Source organism: Balaenoptera musculus, chromosome 3 (genome assembly GCF_009873245.2).
Source record: "Balaenoptera musculus isolate JJ_BM4_2016_0621 chromosome 3, mBalMus1.pri.v3, whole genome shotgun sequence".
NCBI lineage: Eukaryota > Metazoa > Chordata > Mammalia > Artiodactyla > Balaenopteridae > Balaenoptera > Balaenoptera musculus.
In genome coordinates this window covers 24638441-24664648 of record NC_045787.1, presented here as the reverse complement: position 1 = coordinate 24664648, position 26208 = coordinate 24638441, and the positions used below count along the sequence as shown (strand labels likewise).

Genomic DNA, 26208 nt, shown 5'->3' with positions numbered 1-26208 from the left:
TTTATTGGTTTAGCCAATAATATCAGGGGAACTAGAGACCTATAAAAGTTTTCAAATTGGCACCATCCATAGTCATAAGAGCCAAGCTGCCTTAACAACTTGTTACAAATGCCTAACAGCTCCAGAGAGAAAATATCTTCCTGAGCCTACAGTTCCTCATCTGTTTTGCTTTTCTGCAAATGTCACAAAGATAACGGACAATATGCCTCATTTCCTATGCACCCATCTATTTTGGCCAAACATTTAATTTCTAACCAGTATGGTGACCAGAAGTAGAGAACAAGAGGCCTGTAACACAGAACAGAAAAACAGAGGACTTGGAGTCAAAATACTTTGTTTGCAGTCCTTGCTTTGCCCCTTCTTTCTTTATCACTAAGCCCCTTAACCTTCTTCATTAGACTCAATTTTTGGAGATTGGATGGCGCTCACAGGTGGCCATGCAGATTAAGAAAGATAACATGGTTGGGACAGTTGGTAACCTTGGAAATGCCATACAATTGTTATTTAGTATTACATGAGATTGGAGCTATAGCATCAAAGAATTAACCTTAATTGAACACCTACTAAGGGTCTGTCATTACGCTAGGTACTTTTGCATTTGTATGCCCTATACGAGGCATGATTTTCTCCATGTTTCAGGTAAGGAAACACTCATGAAGAGGTTAACATGCCTAAGATCGTACAGCTTTGTTACTGGCAAAGTTGGGATGAGAATCTAGGTATGTCTAGCCCTGGAATCATACTTTTTTTCCATTTCTCCAAGTTTGGAATCAAGGTGAATGCAGTTTCCTTCTTCAGCTGATTCAGCTCCCGAGTTCTGGCACAGGAGATGTGTGGTTGGCAGAATAATGGCCCCCTAAAGATGTCCATGTTCCAATCCCCAGAAGCAGGGAATATGTTACCTTACATGGCAAAGGCACTTTGCAGATGTGATTAAGTTAAAAATCTTGAGATAGGGAGATTATCCTGGATTATCTGGGTGGGTCCAATGTAATCACAGGGGATTATAAGAGGGAGGCAGGAGGATTAAAAAAAGGGATGTGATGGTGGGGCACAAGTCAGAGAGAAAGAGGTTTGAGGATGCTACACTGCTGCCTTTGAAGATGGAGGAAGGGGCCTCAGATGGAGGAAGGCCTCCGTCTGAGCTAAGGAATGTTGGTGATCAAAAGTTGAAAAAGGCAAGGAAACGGATCCTCCCCTAGGGTCCCCAAAGGGAACACGCCTTACTGACAAGATGACTTTAGCCCAGAGTGACTTTTGACCTATGAAACTGTAAGATAATAAATTTGTATTGTGTTAAGCTACTAAGTTGTTGTAATTTGTTATAGCAGCAATAGGCAACTAATACAGGAGCCTTGCCTTTTCCAGGGCTCTCAAGCTTTGCTTGCCTGGATGTAGGTGGTTCAGGTAGAGGAAGGAGGTGGATGGATCTTGGAAGCTGGGCAGTTGATAGGCAGGGAGTGTCTGAGAAGCACAACCACATCTTGTGGCTGGATACTTGCTTTCTAAGAGAAATATGTATTGTTGGGTTGGAGGCCATAGAGGTGTAAATTCTGGAGGAAGCCTTGGCCTGTGAGGCTTAGAAGGAAGTGAAGGAATTAGGGTGTTCACCTCTGATACACTGCCAGGGAGGAGAGGAGGATGATACTCTAGAATTCTAGGAAAGAGGCAGAAATGTTTCTGTTCCAGAACATAAGGAACAGTGACCTCCCCAAATTCCAAAGGTTGTAACCCCCAAATATGTATATTTATTTATTAGTTATATCCATGTACTTCTGTACTAACATACAGTACATGGTATTGAGCAAACCAAAAAAAATTGAAAGTATATGTGACAAAAAATAATTAATTTAGAAGTTCAAACATTTTCTTCCCAAACTCTAACAGATTATCTTCCACAGTCACCATGGAGTGGTGTAGAGCATGGAAGAGGTGTGGGAAAACATGATTTGATGGGCAGAGAGTGCCTCCCTTCATATTTTCCTTTCCTTGTCTCTTACCCAGTTTAGTTTAAGAAAGGGGGTAAAGTGGGAAAGGGTGAGATGAAACCTGCACTCTTCTGAGTTAGCACATGACCTAGGTAGAGAGATTGTGACCTTTGGTGGTTGAGAAACCCTGTTTAAGGGAAGCGTGTCTGCACATAACATACTGCGCTGGGAGAAGGGGCACAGTTTCCAGGGAGGAGCAATTTTCAGGTTTCGAGATTATGAACAGACTTACCATTTTCTTATGAAAGTCATGAGATCATATTTCTTCACATTTGATACTGAGGAGCATAAAATACTGCAAAATCATTAATTAGTTTTACAGAGTGATTTGACTGCATAATAATGAGAATTGTGGGATTTTATCATTCTCATCTTTCTTCTTCAAAGGACTAATTTTCCACAACGTATTTGCGGTCCTAAACAATTTCTGAAAATGACAAGGATAATGAGTTTGTGTCCCTAGTTTGTAAAAGCATTTCACTAGTTCAGGAGGAGGATGAACCTACAGCTTTCCTACCGTCAGCCCCCTGAAGGGAGAAGCAGGTCAGGAGGTGGGTGCACTGTGGAGAGAAGCAAAAGGGGACTCGAAGAGAACGGGGGGCCCTGGTCACAGACACCCCCCGCTCCCAACTTGCTATGTAAACACAGCTAAGTCACACAGGCTCTCTGTGCCTTGCTTCCTCTTTTTAAGAAGGGAAACATCTCATTAGAAGAGATGATCACTCATATCCCATTCTTAACTAAGGCAGAGAGAGAAAAACAAATACCGTATGCTAACGCATATATATGGAATCTAAAAAAAATGGTACTGATGAACCTAGTGTCAGGGCAGGAATAAAGACACAGACATAGAGAATGGACTGGAGGACACGGGGAGGGGGAAGGGTAAGCTGGGACAGAGTGAGAGAGTGGCATGGACATATATACACTACCAAATGTAAAATAGATAGCTAGTGGGAAGCAGCAGCATAGCACAGGGAGATCAGCTCAGTGCTCTGCGACGACTTAGAAGGGTGGGATAGGGAGGGTGGCAGGGAGGTTCAAGAGGGAGGGGGTACGGGGATACGTGTATGCATATGGCTGATTCACTTTGTTGTACAACATAACCTAGCACAGCATTGTGAAGCAATTATACTGTAATAAAGATGTATTAAAAAAATAAAACGAAAAAAAAGCAAATAGAAAAAAAAAGAAATAATCTATTTTTATACCCTGTTTATGAGATACCAGAGTATATTTTTCTGTGAAATGAGAATATTTCTTTTCAAACTCTCATATCCAATGGGCTACTCAATTATATCTAAGCTGAAAAGTTTTAGATTTTCTTTGAGGAAAAACCCTACTTTTGTACAGTAAAGGGTTAGCACAGAACACAGGACTGTAAATTTCTCTTACTAACTAATTATATCTGGGGTATATGAACACAGTCCACATTTGGGATATGAATGTTGGTCCATCTACTTATGAGCTACTCCACTTTAGGAAAGTTATTTAATCTCTGTACTCTTCAGATTCTTATGCACAACATGGAGAAAATCACGCCTACTATGCATTATCATTGTGAGCATCTGAATATGTAACATAGTCGGTGTATTGTATGTCTAGAATGGGCTCTCATGTTGTGTCTATAGCAGTAATAATATCATCAAGCCCAAAGTGTACATCACTTAATACCCTCAGAGAGGCTAAGAGATGATGTAAGCCTTTTGCATTTGTTTTACGCGGTCTCTCCTATAAACACAAGGCCCAGAGTCATTTATTCATCAAGACAGAGCAGTTAGGACAGAAATCAAGCCATATAAAGACATGATTACCAGGAAGTCATTCACTGGACAGCTCCTTAAAACAGGGTTTCTCAGCCTCAGCACTACTGAGCTTGGGCCAGATAATCTCTGTTGTGGGGCTGTCCTGTGAATTGTAGGATGTTTAGCAGCATCCCTGGCTTCTCCTCACTAGACCAGTAGCACTCGCATCCCAGTTGTGACAGCTAAAAATGCCTCCAGACACTGCCAAGTGTTCCCTTGGGTGGGGAGAGGGAATCACTGCAGGCTGAGAACCTTTACTGCCTTAAAATGATGAGCTAAACAATATAGAGAACTAGACTAAAATATACATGCTGTGAGATTACTTGTTACTTTCATAAAGACTAAACATGCTAGTGAGAATAGTTAAAAGCTTATCTCTGGAAACTTGGAATTTCACTCTACCTCTAGCTCTCCATGTGACTTTAGATCATTTATTTAACCTCTCAAAGTTCAAGTTCTTTCACTTGTGAAATGGGGATAATAATCATACATGCCTAACAGGTCATTGTGAGGATTAAATGAGATAATGTCAAGATGTTGGGCCCACTGAAGCACTTAGTAAATGTTGGTAATTGTTCTTTCATTATTATTTATCACTGCTACGGCCACCACCATCATTGATAGATCTTTTTCTATGCAGCACTGCAGTATTTCTCAACAATTGAGTATAGCTTTAAAAAAAGAATTATTTGAGAAAATACATTTTAATTCCTTTATAGGATTTCAAACTTCAGCCTTCTAAGTGAAAGGCTCATCAAAATATCCAACCTTTTTTTTCCTTTGGACTCATTCATTCATTAGTAATCATTATATTGGACACAGTTAAATACGCATTTCATCCAGAGATGCCCACAGGGAACCCAATGTAACATACACCACCAAAGCCAAAATGTAATGTTAATGGAAATTAACGAAAGACAAATCATTCCGTAGCACACTAATTAGTTTTTTAAGAATTAAATCACCAAGAGCTGCACATTCTACAAATAATTACAAAAAAGAATAAAATAAGAATCTCATTAAATTATTTAAACAAAGTACTGGATTTATAAAACTCCTAAGTTCCACATTAGAGAGCACAAGTATGTTTCCCAGAAGGAGGGATAATGTTACAAAGCTTCCGTTTTTCCGAAATCCTAATTTTATTAGCAGCAAAGTAATTAATTTTTGTGACAACAGATTCTTCAAGGAGAAATAAACACTAAGCCAGATTCATGTGAGCAAAGCAGTTAAAGAAAAGGAGATGAAAATACATCAAGGAAGCCTTAAGAGCCATTTTTATCCCCTACTATGAACTATGTCCTTAAAATCTGGTTCATTTTCAAAAGGGCTTCTAAACAAAGCTCTACTACTCAAAAGATAAAGATGGTCTCAATGAGCTTGCAGAAAGTCAACTGGGAAAGAAAATGGGAGGGATTTTTTTTCAGTGCTGAAAGATACTGTAAGGTTAATGGAATGAAGAGATTCTAGAAAGAAAGCTGTGTGTGTGTGTGTGTGTGTGTGTGCGTGAAGGAGAGAGAGAGAGGGAGAGGAAGGTGTTGCAGAAGAACAAAGGACTTCACCATCTCAAAAAATCAGGACTTTGCAAGAAAATATAGTCTCTTGAATATCTAATGATCATGGCATTAATCAGGATAATGCACAAAATAAGAAAAACAGAAAATGACCTAAAATTTATATTAGATTGACTTAATTTTAATTTTTGCTACGTGCAATGAATGAATAGAGGCCGTGTGGAATTAGATAGACTTTGAGTTAGGTTATAAAACCATCATCAACTAATTGTCCTACCTTAAGTAAGTTTCTTAACTTCTTTGTATCTCAATTTTAAATAATTGTATAAATGAATCTAAATATTTATATATTTATATCTTATAAATATTGAGAGGATTAAGTGAGATAAAGTGTACCAAAGTCTTAGCATTGAACCTGCCACCCAGGAGGTGATTCTTATTATACCGTTATCTGAGTCATCAAAAGAAAACACTTTCATGTTAAGCCCAATTTAATGTACTCTTTTGGAATTTTTTTTAATTAAAAAACTTTCTGTAGCATTATCCCAGGCAAAGTAAGAATGCATAAAGTTTGACGTGAATAACAATGGAAAAATAAGGGACTTATATCTAATTTGCACTCTCTGATTTATGTGCAGGGCTAACTTTTATGTTTATATCTATCACTTTTACAAGATGGCAGGATTACATTCTTAGAGTAAGGAAAAATTGGTTTTAAAGAATGTTCGCTTGATGTCAGAGTTTGGTCACTGTATAGATTAAAAGCTATATATTTCAAATATTAAAACATCCCTAGAAGTAGTGAATATTCCTATCCAAAAGAAGTTATTTGGGTCATTTTAAGATTTATTTCTCTTGTAAAGAGTTTTATTTAAAAAATCTGGTTTGGAAAGTCTTTTCTATTCTTAAAAATACAACAGGAAAAGGTATTTCATAGTTTTTTTGAAAATGCTAATCGGTAAAAGAAAGGCAATTACATATACTGAAAGCTTACTATCTGAGAGAAAGCATCCTCGATGGTTTTGCACATGGTTTTACATGTAATCCACACAAAAAAATCTAGCAGTTGTGATCTCTACTTTTATAGATGAAAAAACTAAGTTTAAAGAACTTGAGGAACCACCTTTCTCAAAGACTCATAACTAGTACTGGTCAAGTTGGAAGCTTAACAGTTGTATAATACTCTACAACTCAAGCTTTTCCTACCACACCATGCTGCCTTTCCTTAACAACCCTTCTCCCAACACCTCAGACAACAAACATTCATATTGATTGACTAACATTCCTGAATCTGTTAACTCATGCTTTTCATCAGAGAGATGGCATTTATTCTATTTTATAGATGAACAAATGATGAATAAAACCAAGTGCAAGATGGTACATAGTCATCAAATTCTATCATGACCCATTCTAGCCTTCTGATTCCTCCCAATTCCTTCCACAAGTCATCAGTCTTTGATGACTGCCTTCTCTCAAGTGTGTTTAATAAAATCATTAATAAAGGTCAATAAAAGTATATTCAAAAAGGTAAAGTCTTTATCAATAAGTTGAATTTTCTAAAGATCTAGAGGACTGTTCTCACTTAATTACAAGATTCTATGCCCTGCAGATGTTCTGGGTTCATTCTTTCAGAATAGAATTGTTAGAGGAACCTCTGCCTGAGACCTCCCACACTGCCCAGGCACCATAGTAACCACTTGCATGAGTTATCTTCCAACAGGAGGTCCTCGTAAGGAGCGCAGAACTAACAAGCTACCACCAACCCGAAGAATTTGGGAAAGGTCAAAAGGAGAGAGGAGACTCCAGTCCATATGTCCTACCAACCTCCCAGAATCCTTCTCGCTGTAATCCATCTTGGCTGAGTGATGTGCGCGCCACCTGGAAGGACCCTGAGTTAGATTGATTGGCCAGAGACAACCCAGAAACTAACCCCATTACCATAAAACCCGAAACTGCGAGCCACGTGGCAGAGCAGTTCTCCTGGGTTCCCTTATGCTGCTGCTCTCCATCCGGGCACCCCTTCCCAATAAAGTCTCTTGCTTTGTCAGCACGTGTGTCTCCTCGGACAATTCATTTCTGAGTGTTACACAAGAGCCCACTCTTGGGCCCTGGAAGGGGTCCCCCTTACTGCAACAGAATTAAAGTTGATTTCAGATGACCTAAATGTATGTGGGTTGGGTGCAAGACCAACAATAGGTTTCTGACTTTGGCCTACATAATCAATACTGTTGGTATGTAAGGAAAAGACTATTGATTTAATTCATCCAGTCAGAAGTGTTTACTTTCTAAAGGGTTCTGGCAGTGAGCTGGAGAGCTTGACTAGTGAGGGAGGAGTGACTGGGGACAAACTGAGTTGCAAAGGACAAAGGACTTCATCAAAGTGCAGCCAAGCTGTGCTTGCATAATGAACAACCAGGACAACTATGAAATGGAATTCTCCTCAAGAGATGCAATTTGCATGACAAATTACATGGCTTCAATTTAAATGTTTTCCCTCTGCCCACTGCCTATCCAGGATAGGGTGAAAATTCAGGCAAGGCAGTATATCTTAGCCAGAGGCTAAAGCAAAGAAAAAAATCCAGAAGATTTTAAGGATGATGTTTCCTGGAAAAAGATCCCTTCAGTTCTTAAACTGGATCAAGCACATTCCTCCCTTCAGTCCTTACACATACTGCCATCTTCCTGGTACCCTCTATCCATCTCCATCTCCCCACCCTGTTTTCTCTGGGCTTCCTCCTTTTCACTCTTCAGGTTGGGGAATAAAATATCACTAGTTCAAGAGGTCTTTCATGACTTCCCTATCAGAGTGTATGTTCCCTTGGTTATTCTCTGGCATTCCACTCAGGTCTGTTTCCTTCATACCACACATTATAGTTTTTAAATAACATATCTATATATTGAATTATGTATTTGCTTACCCCTTTTTGCTTCCTCTACACTGTAAGGTTCTCAAGGACAGGGACTATGTCTTTTATTCACCAGTGTATACTTATCTAGCTCAGTACCTGGTGCTTAGCAATGCTTCACAATGAAATGAACAAACAGATGAGAAAATAAATAAATAGAGAATTTGGCCACCCTCACTTTAATCAACTACATTAACTCTTTGTGACAATATGAGACCCAAGGATTGTGCTGGAATGTATTTATGAATTTAAAATATTCTAAACACTTTTAAATGGATTTAGCATACCTGTTGGAGTTGGTCCTGCTTCCTGAGTTCTCACATTTAAAAAATCAGTATTTACTTTAATTTTGGCAATATGGACAATTTTGTCTCATTAATTCAAAAAAGAAAAAAGAAACTAGTTAGTAGGTAGAACCTTTGATACTAGGTCTACACCCTGCCAAGACCCTCTGGTGCTTTCCAATAGGGATGATTTGTCATAGGAAATATAAAGAACTCCTTTTAATCATGGAAGTTTACAAAGGAATAATAATGTTCTCACTCTGATTTAATTAGATTTATCAGACTACACTATAAAAAAAAGAAAGATAGATCTAGGCAATTTTAGCATATATCTGAGGTTTCCTATTTAAGGCTTAAGTACCATGATTATGTGTGGAAACTAACAGGGGAACTGCTACTTTTTCATGAGATATTTAACCAGCTTTCTATTTCATTACATGGATTCTAGGTGGAGAATGACCTCCTAGACTAAACAGATTGAGGCTTGACAGACAGTGCTTAGGAAGTAATCTGAACTTTAACAAAAATGCTTTCTTCATTAATTTGTTCATTCATTTACTCAGTAAATACTTACTGAATGCTTACTGTGTCCCAGGTATTGTTCTAACTGCTGGAGACTCAACAGGGAACAAGATAGGTATTTTCCCTCATAGAAACAAGTATTTTCACTCATAGAATCAGTCAGAGGGAAACAGAAAATAAACAAGCAAACAAATGAGTAAAGATCATTTTAGGACGAGAAGTTCCATGAAGGGAATGAAATGAGGTGATGTGATGGAGTATCTGAGTGAGCTATTCCGAGCTGAGACATGAATGATATGAAGGAGGCAGTTATACGTTGAGCCTGGGGAGGGAGTTCCAGAGACAGAGAACAGAAAGAGCAAAGGTGTTCTAGTGCTACAGGTGTTGAAGGTGTTATACTGAGAAAAGGTTTGGTATGTTTGGTGTATTAGTCAGGGTTCTCAAAAGGAACAGACCAAACAGGATACTTGCCTACCTATCTATCTGGATTTATTTTAAGGAACTGGCTCATGCAATTGTGAAGGCTTGGTAAGTCTAAAGTCTGATGAGTAGGCTAGCAGGCTGGAGACTCAGGGAAGAGTTGCAGTTCAAGTCCAAAGGCCATATGCTGGCAGAATTCCTTTCTGCTGGGGTGTTGAGCCGTGGGGGTGGGGGGGTGGGGAAGGTAGGAGGTATTAATCTTTGTTCTCTTAAGGTCTTCAATTATTAGATGAGGCCCACCCACATTACAAAGAGTAACCAGCTTTACTCAAAGTCCACCAATTTAAAAGTTAGTCTCATCCTGGGGCTTCCCTGGTGGCACAGTAGTTAAGAATGTCCGCCTGTCAATGCAGGGGACATGGGTTCGATCCCTGTTCCAGGAAGATCTCACATGCCGCAGAGCAACTAAGCCCGTGTGCCACAACTACAGAGCCTGCGTTCTAGAGCCCACAAGCCACAACTACTGAGCCCGCATGCCACAACTACTGAGCCTGTGCACCTAAAGCCTGTGCTCCGCAACAAGAGAAGCCACCACGATGAGAAGCCCACACACCGCAACGAAGAGTAGCCCCTGCTCGCTGCAACTAGAGAAAGCCCATGCGCAGCAACGAAGGCCCAACACAGCCAAAAAAAAAAAAAAAAAAAGTTAGTCTCATCCAAAAATCACCTTCACAAAAACATCCGGAGTAATGTTTGACTAACTATCTGGGCATGGTGGCCCAGCCAAGTTGACACATAAAATTAACCATCGCAGTTGGGAAGGAAAAAGAAGTTAAATGTAACTGAAGCACAGTGTACAAGGAAAGGGGTGTTGGACAATGAGGGCAGCCAAGTGCAGGGGGAAGCACTGAAGCTTTTTTTTTTTTATTTTGTTTTATTTTTTTTAACAGCAGGTTCTTCGTTAACTATTTTACACATATTAGTGTATATATGTCAATGAGCACTGAAGCTTTTGAAGCCGCATGAGTAACATGTTCTGGTTTAAATTTTACAGATGACTCTTTCTTTGTGTAGAGTCTGGATTTCACAGGAGCAGGAGAGAGAAATTAGGGAGACAAGTTTGGTGGCTTCTGTGGTAGTTTAGGCGAAAGGAAATGGTGGTTTGGACTTAGGTTCTGCAAGTGGAGAGAGAGGAAAGGAGAAGGATTCTGGGCATACCTGGGAAGCAGAGGTGACTGGATACTGATGGACTGAATGTGTGGCGAACTCAAAGGGGGCCCAGTAAGATGGGAAAGAGGGAGAGGCACATATTTCGGAATTTTCTCTCAAAATAAATGGGAGTGGGTATAATATCTTGAAAACCCAAAACACCGTGTGTTTTCTCGTATCTGTAATTTATACCAGTAAAATAGGTTCTTTGTTAAATGGATGAAATTGCAGTACATTTGGAATTACCTACCCATGTTTTACTTTAATTGACTATAAATCTTTAAGACATGTGAGATAAACCTCTTTCAGTTTTCTTTTAGCTATAATTTTAAATACAACAATTGGGTATTGTGTACTTTTTTGTTTTTGTGAATTTCTCTGCTTATAAAATGTCTAATTGCATCACTGGATAATATAATTAAGCTTAAAATAGTAATGGTTACAAAAAGATATTGCAAGTATATTTCAAGTTAGTATTTCCACAATTATAAATGCTCTGCAATTTCAAATGTATTATAATAATATTATTTAGTAATTTGGTTATAAAAATGAATTAAAATGAGCTTAAAAGACTTTAATGACAATGGAAAAAACAAATGCCTTCTCTACTTAAGCAAAGAAACTTCTAAATGCCTAATTCCAGTATCATCTATACTTATACTCAATTTGTATCTGTATTTAAGCTAAATATATCTTAGAGTTTTTTCTACTTTCAAAAACTGGTTTAAATTTTTGGGGAGTGATTAGATCTATCTAAATAGCAGAACAGGAAGCCATGTCCTAAATCCAAAGTTAATTAAAATATTAACTTAATAGAGGCAAAGCTGCGCCTCCACTGGGAATTCTTTAATTGCTGCTGGGAACTTGATACTGTAACCTGTGTGTACCCCTGGCTGAGCTGAGCTTTGTTCAGCTTCCACATCTTTCACTCTTGCTACCTTCCCACCTAAACATCCAGTCCTTTGAGGTGAGGGAGAATGTCTTACTGATCACAACATCTCCGTGTCTGGCGTGGTGTCTGGACCAAGGCTTTATCAAGGTGTTCAATTAATAGTCCTGAAAGAACTCAATTCGTTTGTGAGTATTCAGCTTTTTATTCTGAATATCATGGACCCAGGTTTTCAAACTGTGGATTGTGACCCGTTAGTTGGTCATGAAACCAATTTAGTAAGTCTGATGAGAATTTACAAATAATTAAAGGAATAGAATATAACAGAAAAGAGAGCTTTGCATGTAAAAAGTTTCTTTTTGATGAAACTTTAAGGTTATAAATATATGTGAATGTGTGCATTTGGTTGTGATGTAAAATATATTTCTCACTGTATATGGTTTTGCAGTGGAAAAAGTTGAAAAGTTGGTCTAGGTTTTGAAGTCAAAAAGGCTATTTTTTTTCAAAAGGATCCAAATTTATGAAAATTATGCCTAATAATAAGAGACAGACAAAATGGGGGAAGTTGAGGCCATGTCGACTATTCAGCACACATAACGTAGAAATAAATAGATCCCATTTCATTTAACAAGTATATATTGTGCACTTACAAATGCTCTTGTTTAAGTACTGTGAGGAATACAAAAATACATAATATAAAGTTCCTCTGCTCAAAGAGCATGGGAGCACCAAGCAAGAACTCTACGTATCCAGCTATAGCCTTGCAATCAGGAAAAGGTTATGGAAATTTTTTCCTCCTCTTTCCTGCAATTTATGGCCACCTATTTCCAAACTTCATAACTCAGGCTCTTAGTACAACAGTTAAAATAAATTATAAGTTAATCAGCATTCGTGGGTTAGCCTAGGAATCACACTGTCATTTATTACTTGGTTCTCATGGACAACTGACTTCCAAATGAATTTTTAGTATAAAACCTGTTCCTAGGTTGGAGGATGCTTATACAAAAAAAATTTTTTTTGGTAGCAGGGTTTGCTATATTAGAGCGGCAGTTGGCAGACTTTTTCTCTAAGGAGCCAGACAGTAAAGATTTTAGGCTTTGTGGCCTACATACAGTCTCTGTTGCAGTTACTCAACTCTGTTATTGTAGTGTGAAAGCAGCCATAGATAATATGCAAATGATTTGTTGCAATAAAATTTTATTTATGGGTACTGAAATTTGAATTTTATATAATTATCATGAAATACTATTCTTTTGATTTTTTTAAGCCATTTAAAAATGTGAAACCATTTTTAGCTTGCAGGCTATGCAAAACCAGGCAGTAGATTTTGCCTGAGAGCCTTAGATTGCTGACTCCTATATTAAAAGCAACAAAATATTTTTTCCCCAAGAGATTTACTGTAATGGTTTTGTGCAGTCAAATCAACAAAATAAACATTAGATTGCAAACAAACTTCTTAAGCCCAGAAACTGTCTCATTTATTTTTTTTAAACCTCAAGTTTTTTAAAAAAATGTCAGATATGAGTTTTAAAAATGTACTGAGAGTTTGCATGAATGAGTTATTTAAATAACATGGTAGGCTATCTGGTAGAATTTGCAAACATGTAAAACCTCTTTATACTTCCGGTGTAGCAGTGCACAGATTTTGAAAAAATCAAAAAGCCTACCTCTCACTTTACAATAGTAACTGTGTTTTACATGACAGTCATTATCAGGAAAAACAGGTTTTAGGTCATCTGTCTCCTTGTTCCTATGTGGAGCTTCTTCCTTGACTGTCAAATTTGACGATACAGGTTTGATTTTATGAAGAGAGCTGGCTGGTTTCTGTGTGTGTGTGTGTGTGTGTGTGTGTGTGTGAGACAGAGAGAGCGTGTGTGTGTGTGTGTGTGTGTGTGTGTGTGTGTGTGAGACTGGGAGGATTCGGGGTCATGTTTTTACTTGTATAAAATAATAATCAAATATCATCATCATTATCATCATTATCAAATAATATTACAAATCAAAATGGTCAAGATTTATTGAGTAACTATTGTGAGCCAAGAACTGTGTGACTGCCTTATAATACATCTCATTTAATCCTCACAATAATTTAAAGTAGGACATTGAGGGAAAAGGATAGTGATTGAATGATTTACTCAAGGTCCCATGGATAGTGGGAATCCACATAAGACTGACTCCTAACCTTAATCATTCCCTGAATCTGTTTATATGAGGCAACACTCTATTTTAGACCTGGAAACATTAAAATCCTTGTTTTGGAATGAGTAATCAGTCTCCTGCACACCATATGTGGAATTCTCAATTTACCTAACTTTATTAGCATTATATTTGATTAGGCTACATCTTCAAAACATTGATTTGCTCTAATCAGTGTTATTTTACATGGAGGAACTGAATTGGCCCCAAGCTATTTGGTTTTACATTTTCTATTGCCTAAATTTTGATGGTTCCCCCAAACCTATCACTTTCACTGCATTCTTAATGGCATGTTTTTACTAATAAAGTTAAATGTTTTAAATTATTTTAGGAATCCAGTGTAGAAACTATATTGAAGAATGGGTTGAATAATATTCATACCCGCAGCAGTTTATTATGGCTCAATAAATGTAATATCTAATTCTATGTTTTATTATGGCTCAATAAATGTAATATCTAATTCTATGTGATACTGTATTTAAAGGATTTAAAAATTCATTAAATATTTTCAATAAAAAAGTAAAGTATCATGTAAACCATCACTAACTAGTTGATTGGTGCTTAACAAAGAACTATTCTAGTAATTATAGTTAAAATATATTAAAGACAGACATTATTCTAGAGAATATTCAGAAAGAATTATAGTAGAAAGGAATTTATAGCTCTCATTTTTGCCAATTTATCCCAAATTGGGTAAAATATCTCCTCAGCAGCAGGACTATAATTTCAATTGTCACAACTAGATAAAAAACAATTAAATCTAATCATTCACATGTGTGACTTGATCCATTTCCACTGGATTTCAGGAATGAGCTAATATGAACTGTAACGCTTTTTACATCAAAGTTTCAAGCTTTTTGATGCTATACATTTTGAAAGTAGCAAGAGGAAAATCATAGTACAAAATCATTCAAAGTTGTCAGTGCACATGAGTTTCCAAAACTTTACTAGGACATGCTCACATTTTTCATTAATTTCAGGTCAAGATTTATCTGCAATCAGTAAATAAAGGTTTACAGAAATGTAGTTCCATTGCCAAATGCCTTAGCTTCATATGTGATTTTCTCCCAAAGTGATTTCTTTTAGATAGAACACATTTCTTTCTGATCCTGGGCATATGGGCCTATGCTAATATGAAATGGTGTCTTAAGAAAGGTTATTATTATTTTTTTTTTGCAGGGAGCAGTCATCCTTTGACCTCTTTTCAATATGTGACACAGAGCTGATTGTGCAACAACCATTAGCCTCACCCGAAATCCCTAGTTGGAGGTCAGGGCTCAGGTCAGGGGCCATTACTCTTGGTTGTCAGAGCTAAACTTAATTAATGACTTTTAAAAATACATGGATGATATTTTATTCCCCTTAAGATGTATGAAAATGGCCTGCAGGATATAATCCTGAAAAACGTTCAAAACAAGAATGGTTTAGTTGTTTGATATGCCCCGTGACCTCTTTCTGAAATCACCAGCACTGCCCAGTGTGTTTGGCTTTTTCCCAGCCTGCTGTGCTGTCCAGTTATTGTTGTTGTTCTGCTTTTTTTGTTGAGGCACAGGTTCCTTCTGTGCACCTTTCTGGCCCTCAAGGCACCCTCTGGTAAGCCATCGTCTTTTGAAGACAGGCCCTCCCCTGTCACGCTGTTGCAGAACGGAGGAAGGCCACAGGGGTAGAGAGTTACAAAGAGAAGGGCTGGGACTCACAATTATGAAGAATAATGGTGGTTTCTATGGTGCCAATGGGCAGAGGGGGGAGCTCTTCTTGTGAGCTGGTGCTGAAATGTTTAGCAATCATTTTCCGATGAGAATTGGCAGTTGCCTGCCAGGACGGGATGTTCTGTCAGCACAGGTGTCAAGAGAACGAGAGAGGATTCTGAAGAAAGTAATTGGCAAATCAGATAGGGCTGGGGAAAAAGAAAGGCACTGGGGAGGGTGAGAGGAAGAGGGCAAGGTGCTATCCAGCTTTAAAAGTAATTTTTAACCAACATTATTTAAGAGGCTTTTAGAAAGCAGATCCCCCTTTCCCAGAGGCATCTGCCAACTGACAGTAGAACGGGAAAAGAGACTACTTCCGAAAAGGCTTTAAAAAAATACTTTTAGAGGCTGTTAAAAAGACATACAATCACATTCTGCATAAACCTGTTTCAGCAGCAGTTTACTGCTCAGGCTGGGCTTCTTCCACTTAACAGTCTGCTGTTTTCCAGTACGACCACCCCACCACCCACTCTCCAGAGCCCTTCACCCAACAGAGGTGCTCAGCAGCACCTCTGTTTTCCGGCTGAGCTCCATACAGGATGGAGACGCCAACATCTAGTGTGTGGTCTGGAGATGTAGTTTTCATTTTAGCCCTTTCATCCTTGCTGTAAACTATACACTGTTTCACCTCTGAACGTCTGAGACTTGTATTGCTTGAGAGGCTTTCCAGTGGGTATATTGTAGCCTTCCTTCTGTGCTTTCATTGTTTGGGTTCTAATGTTCTTTCCCATCATCATCCAGCCAGTGAAGTAGCTTGCATCTGTGCTTTCAGATTCGAGAAAAATGCATTCAAAGAGTCCCCTACCAGTCCTTTTAGAGAATTTGCCTGGAGATGTAAAGTCCTCAGTGAAGGAAACAGGGGTTATATTTATAATTGTATCTGCTGTCATTACCATATAGTAGGTAAGCCTTCAATACTTGCTGAAAATAAGAATGAATAAATGAATGAGTGAATATGAATGAATGATGACTATCAGAAGAACAGGACATGGGAATAGCAAAGGGAGGTGTTCAGGGGCATGTAGTTGGGCTACAAAAATAAGCTGGTAGCCTTGATTTTTAGAATTGTAACTCATTCCGCCCATCTTTTATATGCAAATTTTTTCGGGGGGGGGCGCTGTTTTTCCTGAGAACAGAATTTTGGGGCAGCAAAGAGAGAAAGGAGAACTGATTACAAGAAAGTGTTATCAAGTCGGCCACCACTTCATGGGATCATCCTAGAAATCCTATGAAATGCATCTCAGGACCATCTCTCCTGGGGAAGAAAGGCAGAAACACTTATCTATAGGCTCCAAGCCTTGATTTGTCAAAGATTCACCTCCTGAAACAAATCGCCTGCACTTCTGGGTTGTATAGGGGTTAGCATGGAACAGGTTCCTGTAGTGTCTCACTTTGTGGTATCAACAGATAAGCCCCAGGGCAGAAAGCAAGGTGTGCACTTGCAAAAAAGTGGGTCAGAATATGCGTACAACTGGTTGTCATGGCAGTGGCTGGAATGAGACACAGGGGAAGTTAGGAGATCTGAAATGGTGCCTGAGCAGTATCCGATGCAGTCCCCAAATACTAATATAACACATGCAGCCACTCACTGTTTTTAGAAAAAAAAGGTAAAACCCCTTAAATCTAAATTAATAATTTGAAAACTATTAGAATAAGTATTATGTTTAATAATGTAAATCGAGTGTATCATTAGTAAAACCATATTATAGAGTTAGAGAAATAGAGAATCAGACGCAGCTGGGTCTGCGTCTGTGTGTCTTATTTTTGATGAATATATTGTTTTTAGGAGACTTTAAAACTGGAAACCTGCCAGGAGAGACCTGCTGGTCTGACGTTTTCTCCACTCATGTTAGGGGAAGGACTGTGCAAAGGAATCAGCCTGGGCTTGGTGCAGAGCTACCTGGACTAGATTTCTGGGAAATCTAATGCCGGCTACAAAAGTGCCCCAACTGAGGAATTTAGGGATGAACCAGAGTCTCAGAGCAAAAGCATGTCAGTTAAAGTTCTACCAATATGAGTGGTATATGTACACATTAGTTTTCCACGGCCTGCCATAGGGGACCTCAAACTTTTTGCTTTCATGTTAATCAAAATAATACTGAAAAAAATCTACGTATTTCTTCCACTTTGTTAACAGTTAAAAATATTTCACTGTAAGTTTAAGTTGTTGAAAATAATGTAATTTCTGGTCAATTGTAAATATTAACAGTAAAACAAACTATCAAATCACTCTAAAAATTTTCCAGTGGAATCTTAATACAATAGCAGTTCAACGGCTACAATGCCTCATCTAAAAATATGTGCACGAGATCATTTTAACAGTCTGAAATTTTATACCATTCCTTCTGTTATGAGCTCCTTTCCATTCAACTTCCCCCACATATTTTAACCTAATGTAATTTTTATGCTTGAATGTCTTATATTGATCACATACACTTTGCAAAAATTATGTATATGAACTGAAATTTGAAATAACATTTTTTTCTACAAGTCTCTAAGTAATACTAATTTTATTCTGACTAGACTATTATTCTTATGACACAAAGCAACTTACACTGCAAATTTTTATAGTTATATAATTATATTTATAAACATAAAAGTAAACTTTATATGATAAAGGCTAATTCTCATAGATCTAGCCCTATGGGACTGCAAGCATAAACCCTGCTGGCCTCAGTGCCAGGCCATCCAGAGGTGTCCCCAGGGTGGCAGCCAGAAATCCGGGCTCCAGGTGAGGGTATAAGGCCCTGTCTGGGAGATACCGCCAGCTGTAAAGAGGTGGAGGTCAAGTGCAGAGATGATGGCATGCACTGGCCTTTGTTCCCTGAGAGCGGGGCCCTGGGACCCCAGTTCTGGGCCAGATCTGAAGCCTGCCCCTCAGCCCAAGTTCCAAGACAGACAAATGGGCCTCTTTCTTGGAACGGGTAGGGGGTTTCCCTGTGCTGTCCCCGCAGTGCCCAGGGTGGCAGCCTGCCAAGAACTGTTCCCGAGATCCAGGAACGTAAGCCTCCGTCACCAGAGGCGGGCAATTAAGAGGTGTCCTTGGGCGGTAGCCTTGAAAGCCCGGGCACCAGGCGTGCGTGAAAGCTCCCACCCGGAGACAGGCGCGAGGAACGGGGGGAGGGGGCGTGAGAAAGGGGGAGGGGCACGGGGAACGAGGGGAGGAGGCGCGAGGAACAGGGGGAGGGGGGCGCGAGCGCGAAGGCGGGAAGGTGGCGCCACGGCTGGGGCGCGGGCTGAGAGAGCTTAGAGGTGGAGCCTGCCAGCCTCCCTCTCAGGAGCTCCACAGCTGCCCCCAGCGTATGTGTCAAATCAGAGGCCTGCCCTTCAGGCAGAAGCTAAGCCGCGAGTCAAGCAAGTGAAGGGCTCCCACACGGATGCCGGCGCCCCTCGTCTCCGCCCGCGCTGGGCCTGCGGCAGGTGAGTCCTGCCCCTGCGAGCCCCGTAAGAGCCGATTCTCTGATCCGTCAGCCCTGTGGGACTGGTGGACCGGAGCCCGGTTGGTCTTCAGAGATATTTGGGGGGCCTCTCTTCGGTGCAGGTGCGGGCGGTGGGGTTCAAACCCTTCGCTCCTCAGGGAGAAGCTGCGGTTTTGAGTTCCCTCCCGATTTGCCGCGCCGGGGGGCTGCGGTTTAGGGCGGGATGGTGCCCCGACGTCTCCTACCTGTTTGCATGTGGGTCTTCTCTGGTAAGAGCTGCTCAGCCAGGTTTTGGGTTTTTCTCAGAGGAAGTAGTTCCGTCTGTGGCGGTAGGTTCCCTGTGTTCGTGGGAGGAGTGCGGTCGGGGCCGTCTGACGTCGCCATTTTGAACCAGAACCTTCTCGTTCCCCTGATTGAGGTGTTTTTGGTGGTGGAGCTGGTGTTGTGTGTCTGTTGTGTACGTGCATGTGTGCCTTCTCATGCCAGCGCCACGTGTTTCCGAGGCCAGAGTTGTGGTCTCCTGCTTTTTTCCTCCACTTGTTGCCACATGGGCAAGGGCAGCTGGCCGGCAGGTTAGAATAAGATCCCGAAGAGAATGATGTGCTGAACAGAATTCATATCTACAATTTTTACTTCATTTTGAATGCAGTTAGTTCACACCTTTGCAAACCCAAATGAGGAGCCCAGCTCGGGTTGCAGATTTTCTGGGGAACGGTGCTGAAGAGGTTTTGAGGAAATTCTGAATTTAAGCCACATTTGGCACATTCACTGTGTCAGCCAAAACCCGTTTCAGTGAGTAGAATTATGGGCATGTTGCCCTCAGTGGCACATTACGTTGGTGACATAAAAAATGTGCATCATTTCAATTAGTGAAATTAAAAAAAAAAACAAAAAACAAAACTTGTAGCATGTTAAAAATACCCAGGACCCTCAAATTGATTGAATGTTTGGAATAAGTCACGATAACAATAACAGCAGCAACAGAAACACCTAATATTTTGGGGGTGCTTCCTACATGCTTAGCATTATCTCAGTTACTCCTCACAACACCCTTCTGAAGTTGAAACTACCATTATCCTCATTTATAGGAGAAAAATGCACTAAGAGAAACATCCAACAGGGTCATCTGCCCAGCTGTGAAGTATTTGTACCTACACAGTCAACCTGGGACTCCCCTTGTCACGCAAAGTAGGACAGTTTAAGAGCTCAATGCCCCCTTTCCTCAAAATTTCACATGTAACTCATCTCCTACTTAAATTTGAAGCTTTTATGGTCATGGCTCCTTAATTCTGCCCCTAAATTGCTTGGCAAAAAAAAGGACGTTTTTATCATAAACAATTGCAGAGGTGAGTGAACTCACTGTGGCAAGGTCAGTTCTAAGGGAACACAAATAAGATGAAGAAAAAAATGTAAGATTTTAGACTTTATTACAGGATGTTTCAGAACATCCTGTTGTGTGGCATACAGCACATCCACATAAATGCATTTGTAAAAAAGCAACCCCAGAACCTCACTTTTGCCTTAAATTACCAAAGTAGCAGGGGCAGCACTCTGTTGAGCTTTCATTTTTACATTTTGTAATTATTTCTCATACCGTTTTGACTTGGATTTAGATAAACATCTGCATTTCAGCTTAGTTGCCTTTCAAATAAAACCGAAAAGAAAAAAAAACATTCTTAAAGATTTGGGATATTTTTAGTAAGGCAGAGAAAAGAAAATTGTTTTGTGATGCTATTTTTAAACAACACTTTTTAAAGATTTCTTAAAGCTCCAGTGGTTAGGACAGTGCTAAAGGCAAAAATGTTGCTTAAGAAAACACTTCAGAAAATGCTAGAAAAGTTAAAGCCCAGGCCAAGTCCCTTGAGAGCAAGGAGAGTGCTCACATGGCATGATGTCCTTTGAATCTCTTAAGATTATTTTCTAAATGAGACTATGAGAACAAAATGAAATTATATTTCCCTTCCAGCTAGTTAATCCTCAATTCCCTAGATGAAAAAAATGTTTTCTTTTTGGACAGTGATGTATTTCTAGTCAGTAAATTCCCCAAACAAATACACCAAAAACCCACTTCATGCACAGAGTAAAATAAAAGATAGGAACAGAGGTCATTAAAATGGTTTAGTATCATTCTAGTTGCCATTTTGCAGGTACTCCTCACTTGATGGAATAGGGGGGTTTTGGTCTTATTATCTATTACCTCTAAAGCTATGGTTTATGAAACTGAATTCCATTGAATCCCTCACCTATGTAACACTTAGATTTTCACTTAGAGTAATACTGATTCTCGGGCTAAATTGTAGTAGACAGGGTTTGTTAACTACCCAACGTCCATTTCTCATCTTCTTTCTTCCTGATAGAATCACAGTTTTGTCTAGGTATCTTTCCTCCCCCAAACACACACACACACACTCACACTCACACATACACACAAATCAAGGGAAGCTGATCCCAAGAATAGATCTTTAGTCTAAAAAGCCAATTAGCACATGGGATTTCCCAGCAATTAATAATATATTGAGTGGTCATATATCCTGAACTGGCTCAGTCTGACTGAAGGATACTACCCTTAATCCTTGATTGTGAGAGAGGTTTTTCTCTCTCTTCTGCTAGACAAAAATAAGGAAGGATGTAGTCCCAGTAGCCACTGGCAATCATCTTAAAGTTTGAGGGAAATCATTGGTTGAATGTCATTGATGCTGAAGATGGCAGGAGGGATAAACAGAAAGATCTAGAGTTTTTGATCTTTCCAGTCATCTATGGATCACTTGGAACCTGTGTTTCTATGGACTGTCTCTTTTGTAAAATATAATTGTATTTATTTCTTTCCAATTTGAAATGGGATTTTTTTCTCACCCATAGCCCAAAGCATCCTAATACACAAGCTGAAAATACTTGGTGAGAAAGAGTAAGAATTAATCAGATTTTTAGGATGCTGAACATGAATTACTATAGCTTACTTTTGATTGCCTTTCCTCTGTTAGTAGGCGTACTTATTGGCTTCCCCTTTACCCGGAATAGCTTAATCACTCCGGAAAATCCTTTAATTCTCTACTTATCATTCTAAAGTTGGGGATGTGAAGTGTGGGAGAGGCTGCACCTACAATGTTTAGGTTACTTGTGTTAACGCAAGATGTTACTGATTGAAAGTGTTAACCAAAGGAATGGTGTAGAGGCAGATAAGCAGTGTTGGGACTCACTTTCCTAACTTTTCTGAACCCATAGTTCTACTCCCTTTCCTTGGAAGTTACAATTTCCCATAGTGGTGAGATATTAGAGACAAATTGTCCAGAATGTACCATGGTACCTATTCTGCTCTAGGAAATCCACTTACGTAAAACAAACTAACTTCTATTGATTAGTAAGTTTAAAATTCTCCATGTACCTTTGACTTCAGGCTGATGGATATCACACTAAATAGAGGAAGTATAAAGAACATCATCCAAACCTCTCCCACTTCATCTCAAACCTTACAAAACACTTCGCATGCTCAGAGAGAGCTGGGCTGAACTGCATATTTCATTGCCAAATAATATTCATGAAGATCCCATTCCATGCATTGACTGCCACTTAAGGAATGAAACAGGACTACATAATCAGTTGAATCTAATTCAGTCTATTTTGTGCAGTCCTGTTCAAGGTTATAACAAGGTATGTAGAATCTGGTATTAGACTTCCTATAGAACCTCAAGAAACATGTCTAGGGTAGGAATTTAGGGGAAAAATGATTTTGCTCATAAAACATGTACATAAGATTGTTTTGTAGATTCCATTTGATGTACTATTATGGGTGGATAATAAACCAAAAGATAACCAAGGTTTATCATGCTAGCCTACACACCAAAGAGAGAAAATATACACAGCTCTAGTTTTCAACCTGAACACATTAATAAAAGCTCTAAACAATTCTATGCCTTGGGGTGGAGTGACCAAAGAAATTGCAACTTTTAGATAAGAAAACATCCCAAATAAAAAATTCAAGTATTGTATTAGGAGACCCATCAGTGATGTGGTCTGTAACCCTATTTCGGACATTTGGCCGCAGGCACCAAGGTCATCCTGGGGCCATCACCCTTCTGTTGGGTATACCCCTTTGTTCTGGGCTGTCTAGGAGGCTGGCACTGACCTTTCTTGCTTGTTAAGTGTATTCCTGCAATATGTTCAAAGGAAATCAGGTTACAAGAAACAAAAACTAACATTCAACATGAATAATGTAAAAGCATATAAAGGTAGTCCAGAATTTTATAATGAATACTCTCCATTTCTTCTTTCAACAAACATCGTTTGTCAAAAACAGTGCTAGGCCTTAGTGATAAATGTAGGACCCAGAGGCCTTGTTCTCTAGGTACTTACAGTGTGATAGGTGAGACCTGAACAATCTTGTAGATGCTTTTGAAACAACGTGTTTACAGTTGTACTGAGGCTAAGTAAAGGCTATTATAAGATCATGCAGTGAAAAATCTAAGCTGAGTCCAGGACAGGTGAGTGGAAGTCAGGGAAAGTTTCCTAGACAAACAGATTCTTGCCCTTTTCCTTAAAGATCCAGTGCCATTCGGTCAGTGAAGATGAGGGGGGACACTGGAGGTAAGCAACCTGGACAGCTGTTCCGGTGTACACCAGCTGAATATTAATACTGGTACTGAGCTTGGGTGTCAACACATTAAAGTCTAGGTTTAGCAATGGTAGACCTTAATCTATTTCATGACTGAAAGATTGAATCCTGACAGAATATCTATCTATTCATTGAATAAGTTTCTAAAATGGCAGTTTCTAGCAGTATTATTTAATACAAGCATACTTCCTTTTATTGCACCTCGCTTTATTATACTTCCCAGTTACTGTTTTTGGCAAATTGAAGGTTTGTGGCAACCATGCATTGGGCAAGTCTGTTGGTGCCATTTTTCCAACAGCATTTGCTCACTTTGTGTCTCTTTGTCACATTTTGGTAATTCTCGCAATATTTCAAACCCTTCGCCAGCAAAAAGATTACGACTTATTGAAGGCTCGGGTGATGGTTAGCATTTTTTAGCAATAAAGTATTTTTAAATTAAGATATGTACATTTTTAAAGACATAATACTATCTCACACTTAATAGAGTACAGTATAGTGAAAGCATACTTTTTATGTGAACTGGGAAACCAGAAAATTCATGTGGCTTGCTTTATTGCAGTTGTCTGGAACCAAACCTGCAATATCTGAAGTATGCCTGTATTAAATACATACTGTAACCAACTGGATGTCATGGTGTTATCTATGGCACCCAACGCAATGTCTTGTACTTAAGTGTTAATTAAATGGTTATTGAATTAAATTGAAATGCCATCACCTAAATCTTAAATTTCTTGTGTAAAATGATTTCTTGCTGAAAAGTATTTCTACTTTATATTGTACCACAAACTCATTGGGGGAATTGTAGGGATTAGTGAAAGAAACAACATGAAAGTATTCTGAGGCATTCTATTAAAAATAAAACTGTACTAAGCTTTTGGTAGTGAAGAGGGATGTGGTGGTTCTTTCTAAACTGGGGCAGGAGGTCAAAAACCAAATCTTAAAATGAATAGAGACCCTATAAATCATAATATACTGAAACTAAAGGCTAATTTCCATGTTCATGTAAGATGCAGGTATGGGGAGAAGACAAATATAGTCAACTCTGAATGTCCTATTCATTTTATACAAAGCTGGCACTATTGATTGGCCTTTTATTACTAGAGCAAGCTTTCCTTCACTTTGCTGTCTTCCTTCACTTTGTTTTCAAGTTCTGGCTTCATGCTTAGGAAGTCCATTACTATCCCAAGATTATAAATATATATTTACCTAATTGTCAGTAAAGTTACAGTTTTATTTTGCACTCTTAATCTTTAGTTCTTATGGGATTTATCTTGTATAGAATATGAGGAAAGAATCTGTTTCCCTCAAAGTGCTAGTGTATGTTGTCTTATCACCCAGTGTCTCTCCAGCACTGGGCACAGGAGGGTCTCAATAAATATTATAGAATGAATAAATTAATGAATGCTGAGTCTGAACCTTCCAAAAACTCTTGCCAGGTTTCCCTTGGGACCAACAGTAAGTGATTGTAAGACTGACTCAAATTAAAGTGAAAAGCCTGGCCTAAAGCTAAAAGGCTTTTGTGAGGCTGATATCTGCTGCTTTGGGCTATAATTAATTGATCTAACTTGTTGTGGGAATATACTGATGAATTCATTGAGGCATGAAAGGGAAAGATGTTAATTATATTTTTTGAGTCCTGAGAAAAATGTACACGTTATATATATTGCATATATATGTATGTGGATATATATATATGTGTGTGTGTGTGTGTGTATATGTATATATATAAATCGCTACACCTTTGACATTATTTTTGGATTTGAGATATAAACATTTGAATCTATCCATCTATCTACCATCTATTTGGGTATATATACATACATATATATTAAGCATAAGAGGCACTAGAATTTAATATTTAAGAGTCTGGGCTATCAAGACTGCCAGGATTTAATTTTAGCTCTGACAAGTACTAGGTGTATGACACTGGGCAAGTTGCCTAAGTGCTCTGTCTCCCAGTTTTGTCTTTAAAATTGGAAGATTGACAGTATTTACTTCAGAACATTGTTGTGAACATTAAATTCATGTAACCATTTAGAATAGAGCCTGCAATATTGTAAGTGCCAAGTGTTAGCTTTTATTATTATTCTACTCATTTTTCCCAATAATCTTTCTTATTTTTTTCTCAAGTAATAGATTCAAAATATTTTAAAAAGAACATTTAGGATTATTTGAATGAGAGGTAAAAAAAAAAGTCACTTAGCAAAAAAAGCAACTGCTTTATTTATCATAGAAAATATACAGTAGCACACATGGATACTAAAACTGTAAAAGAAAAAAAATTCAGAAAGAACAATGTTTAGTTTAGGTTTGAATTCTGAAAAATAAAATACGTAAATTGAAAGTGTAAACTCAGAGGTAACATCCTGTTTCCAAACACAAATTAAGAATTAAAAAATTAAAACGGCAGACTTCTGTTAAACTGTTTAGGAAGGCATAAATTGTTAATCAGGCTCAAGGCAACATTGTTTAATACCAAGTTTAATAAAAATCTTCCTGGAGGAAGAAGAGGTCTGGTGGCCAATTTTGAAAGCTGAGTAGCTCTGTTTACATGCCTAGTCCCTCTAGCTCTCAGGACACCATTGATAGGGTTTCCTTTCAAACTGACTCCTTTTAAAGGAGTCAGAATTATTAAAAACTATAGCACAGGATAGAAAAGTTATATTTTTTCACTGGTGTGAATAAACTTGAAAAGGAAA

The 26208-nt window shown here is 38.7% G+C and overlaps 1 protein-coding gene across 2 annotated transcripts in view; it reads right to left on the bottom strand.

Moving 5' to 3' along the window:
* Positions 1–26208, bottom strand: part of CDH6 (cadherin 6) — a 129959-nt gene that overhangs the window by 94280 nt on the left and 9471 nt on the right. The gene's annotated exons all lie outside the window — the stretch shown is intronic.